Below are 10,717 nucleotides of genomic sequence, written 5' to 3'. Positions count from 1 at the left end.
CGAAAAACCAAAAAAATACAAATAAAATAAATACAATAAAAAGATATTAATAAAGATCATAATAAATAATAACATGTAATAAATATTAATAAATAAAATATATAATATAATGAGATCAAACAAAAACTAACCCATAGGAATAGGTCGAAAGAAAAGAGCCAAGATAAAGTACAAAAACAAGTATAGACACAGACCTACTTTCTCACACACTCAGGAATTCCATAACAACAATAAACTGGAAGCCATGATAGAACACAAAGGACCTGTAAACACAGAGAGAAATGTCCTCCAGTTTTTGTACTCTTTGTGCCTCTTCTTTCTTAGGGTTCCCTGAGCCCTGAGGGGAGGGATCTGGTGGAGCTATCCCGTTTAGTGCTGAGTGTTCCAATGCCTCTCACTCTTTAAATATTGTCCGGCTCTGGGTCACTGTATTTCTTCATATGCAGACCGTCCCAGTAAACCACAAGTAGACACAATGCAGAGATCAAGAAATGGTGGAGAACTGAGCTTCAAAGGATGCATCTGCACCATAAGTACTGAATCTATGCCTCAGAAAATACTGCAAAAGATAGGACAAAGATTTTAAAAGCCAAAAAACCAAGAAGTAGACTGTGAAATAGGGTCTTCTATTAATGACTGCATAAATGATACTGGAATAACGGCAATATCCATAGACATGCTAATGGGACGTGAGAACTAAATAGGCAACCAGTATTGCTGGGGGCAGGGAGAATTAGCCTCTTCTAGGCATAAATCCCTTATTATCTAACACAGAGTGCTCAGCTTTGAAACTATATATATACACAAACAATAGACAGTTTTATTTTTATATTTTATTTTATGCAAAATACATATATGTGCATGTAACAATATTAATCAATGAAAAAGAATCTATCAATTTGAGAGTAGAAGAGCATCGTTAAAATTGAGAAGAAGGCACCTAGAACAGGCTAGAATGAGGAAAAGGAGGAGAGAAAATGTTATAATTCCATTCCATTAAAATTGCATGGAAAACTATCTGTGTGGTGGAAGTAATTAAAACATTTCACATATACTCTTGGTGTGATGACCAGTGAAGTTCATGAAGAAGATGGCTTAAAATTATGGCTTTAGTGATAGAAGAAATACTCATTTTATGTAGACAATATTTTCCATGTGATTAGTTGTTGGCCATGTCATCAGAATCCCCCTGAATTACTCTCAGAGCAAAGAACATTAGTATCACAGTTTTTACCAAAAGAAATAAAATTGTTAAATTTTGTTTTAGAAAGTTACCATGTGGTATGCTTAACTTGGTAAAATCTGAAATAAAGAAAACCCAAGGAGTGTAATACATATTGAATAAAATTTAAAAATTTAAATGCAATATATGTAAAAAACAAGACAGGAATAAATTTGCTGTATTTTCCAAATCCACATTGAGTGTTTTTATGACCCTTGGTCACTATTTAAAATTCTAAAGAGAGATACATTCCAAATGGATTGGACTACTGTTATTAAATGAAGAAACTGTTTTAGGATAACCAAAAAGTAAACTAAATAAAACAAAAAAAGACAGCATAAAAATACAAAATACTTCTTTGTTCAGTCCTGGAAATGCCTGTGGTTTTAGACTATTTTCTGCCTGCAAAATCTCTGTCTGGGTATGTACAGTAAATTCTCATTACTCACAGTAGCCATGCTCTGTCCAATCAGTCTAAACACAGAATTAATTCATTGCTCTTCCCAGGGGAGATCCAAAGTTATATCTTTTGACCCTCTTGTCGTAACACTTCTGTCAATCAGTCAATCAATCAATCAAACAAGTAATCAACTTGTTTATTTGTACTTGTGTTTAAAGATATCACATTTAATTAATTTAATAGACTTTTGACACTGCACTTATGATCAATAGCCTTAAAATTCATGCCTGAATGACCTTCATTTTACATCTGTTTTTCCATAAATTATGTTATAATTTTCGTGTGTTTAGGAACACACAGCTGTACTTGTATCAACATTTGGAACTTCTTCCATGTGGTAAATTTAGTACCCCTCAAAAAAAAAAGTTACAAAAGATCCGAGTTATACTTGGTGCCATTATTAGAGCCAAGATTCTGTGGCTAAAGATACAATAAGCACAAGGGAAGATCCCATTACTATTACGTTGCTAAAGGCTATAGCTATAAAGTGATCCTGACAACTATATCTATAGAAGAGTGCCTCTCTCAGCTGTCTTCAGAGAGTGTATTCTTTTTTTTTTTTTTCGAGACAGGATTTCTCTGTGGCTTTGGAGCCTGTCCTGGAACTAGCTCTTGTAGACCAGGCTGTTTTTTTTTTTTTTTTTTTCGAGACAGGATTTCTCTGTGGCTTTGGAGCCTGTCCTGGAACTAGCTCTTGTAGACCAGGCTGGTCTCGAACTCACAGAGATCCGCCTGCCTCTGCCTCCTGAGTCCTGGGATTAAAGGCATGCGCCACCACCGCCCGGCCAGAGAGTGTATTCTTACAGTAGATGACAGCACAGTGGACTGCTGCTGGTAATATGCAGAGAGTGAGAGGCTGAAAAGCACTCAGTTCTAAATAGAACATATGTATCACACTCCTCAGAAAAAGAAAGAGTACTCAAGCAGGAGCTGGTGGATGACTACAAGGAAATTGGATTTTCCAGAAACAACAGGGCAGTTGTATGTAGCACTCCAGCAATTGTGTCAACATGTACACCATTTGCACATCTTCATGTCAGAAAATAATCATGGCATGGAGGGGGGAAGTGGGCAACCAGTCCCACCCTCTTCCTAAGGAGCTATTTGAAATTGATTCCTGCTGCAAGAGAAAGCAGCAGTTCCCTTAAGGATATGATTCCTTGTAGGTCTATCATGCGCCAAGGTAGGTCTCCCACCCAAGAGTATTTGTACAGTATGAATTTGACTCAAAGGGTTTAAAAAAAAAAGGAGGGCACAAATTTGGACAGGTAAGAAGGTGGGACTGTTTTGGGGAGGACATTGCAAGTTGACCCTGTTCAAAATATGCTTTATGAAATTCTCAAAGATTTAATGAAAAGGTTATTTTAAATTTTGATGCAATCATATTTCATGTTCTGAAAGACGAATATATTTTTCTAGATAGGATTTTTATGAAAATCTTTGCATGTAACAACAATCATGAAAATGGCAGTGAATAGGCTATGCAATAATCTCACTTATCAAGGAAACGATAGTAAAAATTATCAGGGAAAATGTATATTGTGTGAGAAGTACTTGAACATTCTGTACAGAGGCAAAAATTCCCATGAAAAGAGAACAAGTGCTGATCTTGAAGGTCACAATGAATTTTAGGAAGCAGATGGATTCACAAGTTTGAACCTGTGAATAATTCACTAGATCAATTATATATGACTCTCAGTTCTAAAATGAAATGTCCTCATGATTCCGACCCCTAGTTATATCCTATGTATAGTTTTTCAGATCTCGGAGTCATCAGCTAGAAAATGTTTACTTGGCCAACTTCATATGGAAACCTGCCTCCCATGTGCTAGTTGCAGAGCACAACCAGTGATTGCAGTGACATATATCCATTTGACATGTTCATTCTCTGTTTGCATGCCCAGCTATCACACCCTTTGCTCTGTGAACAAGTACCCATTGATTGAAGCTATGTCTTTAAAGTTTGATTGACTTATTAGAACTCAGTTATTTGAAGAGGTTGGAACACTAGAAACCCAGAGGTTTGTTACAATTTGTCTTGGGCTATCTTTAGCCTATCAAATAGCTCTTTCCCCCCACTGAACCTAACATCCTGCAATTAACTGATAAGTGGAATCCAAAAAAGTGACAAACAAACCAAAACTTTTTGGGATGTATTAACTTAGCAAAACATTAGTTTTCATCAATCAAAAGACTAAAAGTGTTAGTAGATGTCATCCAGGGCCGATAGCAGAGTTCTCCCCATTTTGACACAACACACAACCACAAATGTATTTGCAAACTCTGGCCTTCTGTCTTTCTTGTTCTGTTACTACAAAATGTTCCTGAAATCCTTACCTCACTGGAACATGGTATTTAGGTAGACTTAAATCTAGGTACCTAGGCCATGACCACTCCAACTTGGCTCAACGATAAATTATATTTTATCCCTGTTGAGGTGAGAATTGTGTTTTTGCATCAGCATTGTCTATAACTCTTTATCTGAAGCATTATTCAGAGGACTTTAGCACTCTCTGCCTATGGGGAAAGAGAATTCCAGAAAACTTTTCTTAGTGTGCCTGTTCCCCGAACAGCAGTGTTCCTCAGGCAGACAATAATTTGTATGTGGGCTTATTTTCACCAAGTCTGCATCAATCTAACTAGTCTTCAATTGGTGTTGGTCCATGGGTAAAAACAGAATGGGAACACTTCCTCTAGACTATTGTAATAGCAAAGAGATCATTGCTCTTATTTTGACTTAAGGTGCTATAACAAGACCTACAATTCAACTCTGCCCTCAAATAAGCTCCTGTATAACTTAACATATCTCTAGAGTTATTTCATAGACTGTATTCAAAATTTATAAATGAAAAAGAAGGGCTAGCATAATTTATAATCTAGAAAAGGAAAGTGTTTTCTTGGGGGCTTCACTCCAGCTCCTGGCATAAGCTCCCTCCCCTGGAAGTTGCCTTAGTCAAATCTCCACCTCTGAGAAAGCCCGTCAAATGGTGGTCCCTCCCTAGGGAGGGTCAAGAAAGTCCAGCAAATTGTAAACCCTCCCCAGAGAAGGTAGGGACCACTCCCACAGGCTATTTAAACTCTCTCCAGAGAATAAACATGTGGTCTCCAGGTTTCACGTGGTCTCCCCTTCTCTCTGGTCCCCTCTCCATGTCTTCCCAGGGCCACCCAGGAGTGCTCCATTAAATATGGGCATCTTTAATTTGGTCTGATTTTGTCTAATTGGGATTATTTATGTTGGCAGAGAGGTTTGTCTTTAAGAAAATACCTAACACAAAGCTTGATGATTAGCTTGCTGTAAATGAAAATCTAGTTTCAGGTTCCAAATTCAATCTCTTTAAATGACATGACAACAGTTGTCAAATTAGACTGAAGTAAATTGTTAATCACAAGGTTTCTATTTCTTAAACTCCTTTGGTCCTATAGGTTCCTTCTCCATGGTATATTGTGAAATATAATTGTCATAAAACCATCCATTACATATGGTCATGATTTATTTCTGTCCTAATTTTATTTCTGTTGTTCCTATTTGAAAACAAACAAACCAACCTTGACAAAAAAAAGCAACTTAGAGTAGAAATGGATTCATTTCATCTTAAAATTCCATGTTGTTGGAAAGTTATGGTGGCTATTATTTGTCAATTTGATACACCAGAGAAGAAAAATCTTCTATTGAACTTGCCTTCATCAGCCTGACCTGTGGGTATATTTGTGTGCCATTCTGTTGATGGTTGTTTATACAGAAGGACCCAGGTCACTGTGGGCAGTGCCATCCTTTGTCAGATGGGTCTGAGTGGTATAAAAAAGGCAGATGAGGATGAACCTGTAAACAAGTCTTACCACTGGATATTATTCTCGGGTGTAATAGGCATAGATGCTTAACCACGGGTCAACATATTACTGTGGAGTGTCCATAATGAAGTGACCAAGTCATAAAGAATGAATAGTAACTTTCTTTCATCAAGGAGATGTGGTACATGTGAGAGAGGCATTAGCAAGTTGTGACACTGTCAGAAGTGTCTAATGGTCCACATTCATGCCACATGCTTCATCACTTACAACACATAGCCATGGACCTCCAAGGAGGATTTCCAGACTTAGGAAAATTATATGTAGCTGACAGTGGGTCTGCTACCACTTTCCCACTCGACTTCCAGGAGGACTTTGTAATAGAAGATTTTCCTCAGTGGATATAGTTTTTAACCCTTTTTATTTAATAGAAACTGTAAACTTAAAGAAAATTGAAACAGATCACAAACTAACATTCCTCTATTTCCCAATTCTCATTTTTTCTCGTAGTTTGCCCAGATACCAGCATCTGCTCTGACTGTAGTACATTTCTTACAATGGGCAAACTAGTACTATCACGTTGCTAATTAAAGTCCACACTTAAGCTGGAGTTGACTCTGTTACACATTTCTATGGGTTTTGACACATGCATAAAATCATAAACCCTTCACCGCAATGTTTTATAGAATAGTTTGCTGCCTTTAAGTGCTCCCATATTACACCTATTTTACTTTCCTTCCCATTTCGAATTCCTGGCTCTCGCACATACTTTAGCATCTCATTTTACATAAAAGCGTACATAGTTTCCTACATATCATCTAGTTGGAATAATAAACTATATATTTAGCCATTTCAGGCTGACCTTTTGTGCTAAGCACTATGTGTAAGGGCCTGAGCAGGAGAGAACAGAGCTGCCAGATGCTGGGGTGCTCCGTTAAGACAATAACCAAAATTACAGCAACTGTCAAGCCTTTAATTTCGACTGTAAGGTACAAGCAAGAGTTTAAACAGGAAACAAGCACCAGTTCTCTCAATGTTCTATTTTTCCCCATGGAGGAAGGTCAGCTACATCAGGGCAGATGGGAGAGTAATCTCACTGGCAAGACAGCCTGCACAAAAGGCTCCTGCTGTTTTATGGACCTAGTGGGAAGGGGGGAAAGGAGAAAAAGGGTTACTGGAAACGTACTGACTATGGAGCCAGGATGGAGCATTTTCTTCAAGACATCTGAGGGCATTTGATGTATCTAAGAGCAGGGCAGCTGGCCAGGGTTACTGTTCTATTCAGATGGTGCAGCGAATCTAGAAGCTTTCCGACTAAGGACCTCCCACATGAAGACTTCGGCATTGCTTAAGGGGTCATGGCTGAAAGATAGCACACAGCTTCTTGCCAGGAACATGAAGCCTAAGTGTGCATTTAGTATCTGTAGCTTTCCTCAGGTGACAATTCATTTCTTTTTTGTTACTAGTTTTCCATTGCAGGAGTATACTCTTTCCATTCCCTTCGAGAGTAACCCAGCTTCTGCTTTTTGGAAACTGTAAGTTTTTGTGTAAATGGAGACTATGTTTCATTTCCTGGCTGTCCAGACCTGAAACACACAGAAACTATACTAACTTCAACACTGTGTGGCCAATGGTTTAGGTGCATTTCTGACTAGCTCTTACATCTTAAATTAACCCATTTCTATTAATCTATCACATTGAGGCTGTGGCCTACTGGCAACGTTCTAGTGCCTTTTTCATTCAGCAGCTACAAGGCATCTGCCTGACTCCACCTTTTTTTTTCCATGCATTCAGCTTAGTTTTCCTACCTTGTTCTATTTTGCCCTGAAATAGGCCAAAACAGTTTCTTTACTAACTAATGGTAATAATACATATTCACAGCATAGAGAGGGGAATCCCACTTCATTTGTGTGTGGACATATGTTTCCAACACATTTATACAAATACCAAGGACTAAAATCACTGGGTCCTATGATAAGACTGTTCAGATTATAAAAACTGGCCACACAGTGAGTCTTCCATGGTGGTCACACTCTTCTGATTTTTCATTAGTACTGAATGAGGTTTCCCAAAAGATCAAAACCTGGCAATCATATAAAAATGTTAGTGTCTTAGATTTTAGATATTTTAAAGGTAGTCATTACTTTACTAGCAATTCTGGAATAAGATAACATCGAGCACCTTTTCACCTAGTCATTAGCCATGCAGATATTTTCTTTGGCAAAGTATGCATGAAAATGTATTCTTTTTCTACATGATGTGTTTTGCCAGGATTTTCTGTTTTTCTGTGCCTTGACTGTTTAAAGAATTTTTCATGGAGCTGAAGGTTTTAAAACTGATACTGCAATGCAACCTGTCAAACTGTTTTATTGATTGTGTACCAAATCAAATGTCATTTTAATTGTCTTTGAATGTTTTTTTACAGAAGTTTTCTAATTTTACACTTTGTAATTTTACCTTTATAGTAGGAAAACTGTGTCTGAGTTGATGTATGTTGTTTGCATGTGGATTTCTATTTTCTCAGTATTAAATATTTTTTAAGTCTGTCTTCTGCTTTCTTGTTCCTTAGTCAAAAGTTATTTAAGCAGCGTGTGTTTATATATTTAGAATGTATGTGTGCACACACACACACAAACACACACAGAGATAGATGTATGGATAGCTAAATAGATCAATAGATAGGTAGATGATAGATAGATAGAGAGATAGATAGAAAAATAGATAGAGAGAGATGTAATAGCAATTTAAAAAGAGGCCATGAATTTAGAGAGTGCAAGAAGTATGCATGGGAAGGGTTGGAGAGAGGAAAGAGGAGGGAACTGACATAGTTATATTTTAATTTAAAATGAATATATTTTTAGAAATTAGTCAAGTATTAAATATTTGCTATATTTAGTGTACTTTAGGCTTTTAATTGTCCACCTATATATTCACATACACAAACATGCACAAAGACATACAGACACACACACACACACACACACACACACACATGTAACATAAAGGGGCCTGCTTGTTGGGGTTTCTGTCCCGCCCAGTACCCCACAGCTGAAAAGTCCCAAAGAAAATCACGTGGAGATCTCCATAAGTTATAAAACTGGTTAGCCCAAGCCGGGCGATGGTGGCGCACGCCTTTAATCCCAGCACTCGGGAGGCAGAGGCAGGCGGATCTCTGTGAGTTCGAGACCAGCCTGGTCTATAGCGCTAGTTCCAGGACAGGCTCCAAAGCCACAGAGAAACCCTGTCTCGAAAATCCAAAAAAAAAAAAAAAAACTGGTTAGCCCATTAGCTCAGGCTACTTATTAGCTCTTGTAGCTTATATTAACCCATTATTCTTATCTATGTTAGCCACATGGCTCAGCAGGGCAGCTTACATCTTGCTTCTTCAGTAATCTGGGCAGAACTGAGGAGGGAGCTTCCTGCCTCCCAGAATACGCCTGTTCTCATCACCCCACCTCTATTTTATGTCTGGTTGACCCACCTATACTTCCTGCCTGGCTAATCAGCATTTATTTAAAACATGATTGACAGAATACAGACAATTCTCCCACACCTCACACACCAAAAACAAAAATACAACTTAAGTAGAAGATACAGTGAATAGAAAAACCCATCTTGAGACCTGTTAAAATCTTTTTCCATCTATCCTTTTCTCAGACCTTATGATTACTAGTCATGTGGACAAACCTGGAGACTTCATAATGCCCCAGAAATAAAGACACCCACCTATCAAGGCATGTCTACTTTTCATCACCAAAAATGTGGCTGATATGATAAGTCATTTTGAACCTCTCATAAGGCCATGAGAGGTCCATCCCCAGGAATTCAACCCCGCATCTGGTATCAGCTTTCTTACAATGGAAACTTTGTACTTTCTATCCTATTTCTGTTTCTTTCTATTCTAACACTTATGTGGATATGAATTCACCTTCTATGACCATAATGCTTCTATTCACACTGATTTCCCAATAGAGCATTAGAATGACTCTTGAATGTTTCAGTTCTGGTACCAGGTATGGGACACACCTAGTGGTAGTCCTAGAGTTACATCCTCTTATATGCAACACATGTTCTCAATTAAAAACTGATTTATAAGTAGTTTTCATGTAGACAGAATTCATGACATCAAAGGCTAACAAGATGAATGGTTGTGATAACTGTTCTGTGATCTAGTAATAATGACAGTCTTCCTGTTTGTTCGACTCTGGACTCTACTGCTCCAAGAGGAAGCTCATCAGAGGGTACAGAATGCCTCTGCCAGGACACATGACAGTGACTTTCATTAACTGAATGAAGATAATTCCCCTTGGCCAGTTTGGGCTCCTCATTTCAAGGAAATCTTGGGGGGATGATTCCTGTGACATTTGGAGTAATTAATCCTGAATACCAAAGGGGAACTGACTTGCTTATACACAGTGAGCGCAAGGATGAATACACATGAATGCTGGAAGTTCCCGGAGTTTCTACTCATTATTTATGTAACCTTGTGATTAAAGTGAATCAAAACTACAGCCATTTGATAAAGGAGGAATTATCTATGATTAAGGCACTTCAGAAATTAAGGTTTTGTTACTATAACATGCAAGGGACAAGACAATCCCAGGCACTGAACTAAAGCAGAGAGAGTAGCTAGTAGATGAATACAAGGTATAGAATGTGATAGTTTACACAGACAAAGACAATAATAGATATGAATGTTTACATTTCTTTGTAGTTCTTTTGAGATAGGGATATCACAAAGTCTTGGCTGACCTAGAACCTGCTATGCAGCTAAGAATGATCTTAAGAAAGGCTAAAAATAGTCATGGAGTTTTCCAAGGCAAATGATGCCTACATGGCCATAATCATTCAACAGGAAAGCTTGGCTCTACTCTAGCTGGAGGCCAGTAATGCCAAAAGGGTTTAAGAACTCTTCTGCCTGTCCTAGTTTCAGAAGGATGTAAGTGTACCCTCTTCAGAGAGGATAATCCTGTATAGTAGCATCACAGGCCAAGTGAAAGAAATCTGTTGCAACCTAGACCAGAAAAAAAATGGAATTTACTCATGGGTAGAGATTTGCCACTGTCTCTTCCATTAAGAGTTAATCAAGCTGGTCCAACTAATCACTGATTAGTGGACCATTCCTCAATAAGGTAGGTTCATCTTAAGCCATCCTGAAGGAGTTATTGGCCCTTTTATGAGATAATGTTCTTTTCATTCCCAGAAGTCCTGTGACATAGTGTATTTGCTCCAGAACCACAATGATGTTC

The 10,717-nt window shown here is 38.0% G+C and overlaps 1 pseudogene; it reads right to left on the bottom strand.

The window, feature by feature from the left end:
* LOC101999104 overlaps window positions 1-10,717 on the bottom strand; it is a 13,427-nt pseudogene that overhangs the window by 2,017 nt on the left and 693 nt on the right.

This window comes from Microtus ochrogaster, chromosome 2 (genome assembly GCF_000317375.1).
Source record: "Microtus ochrogaster isolate Prairie Vole_2 chromosome 2, MicOch1.0, whole genome shotgun sequence".
Lineage (NCBI taxonomy): Eukaryota > Metazoa > Chordata > Mammalia > Rodentia > Cricetidae > Microtus > Microtus ochrogaster.
Note: the sequence above shows the minus strand (reverse complement) of the source record. Positions and strands in the feature narration are given on the sequence as shown.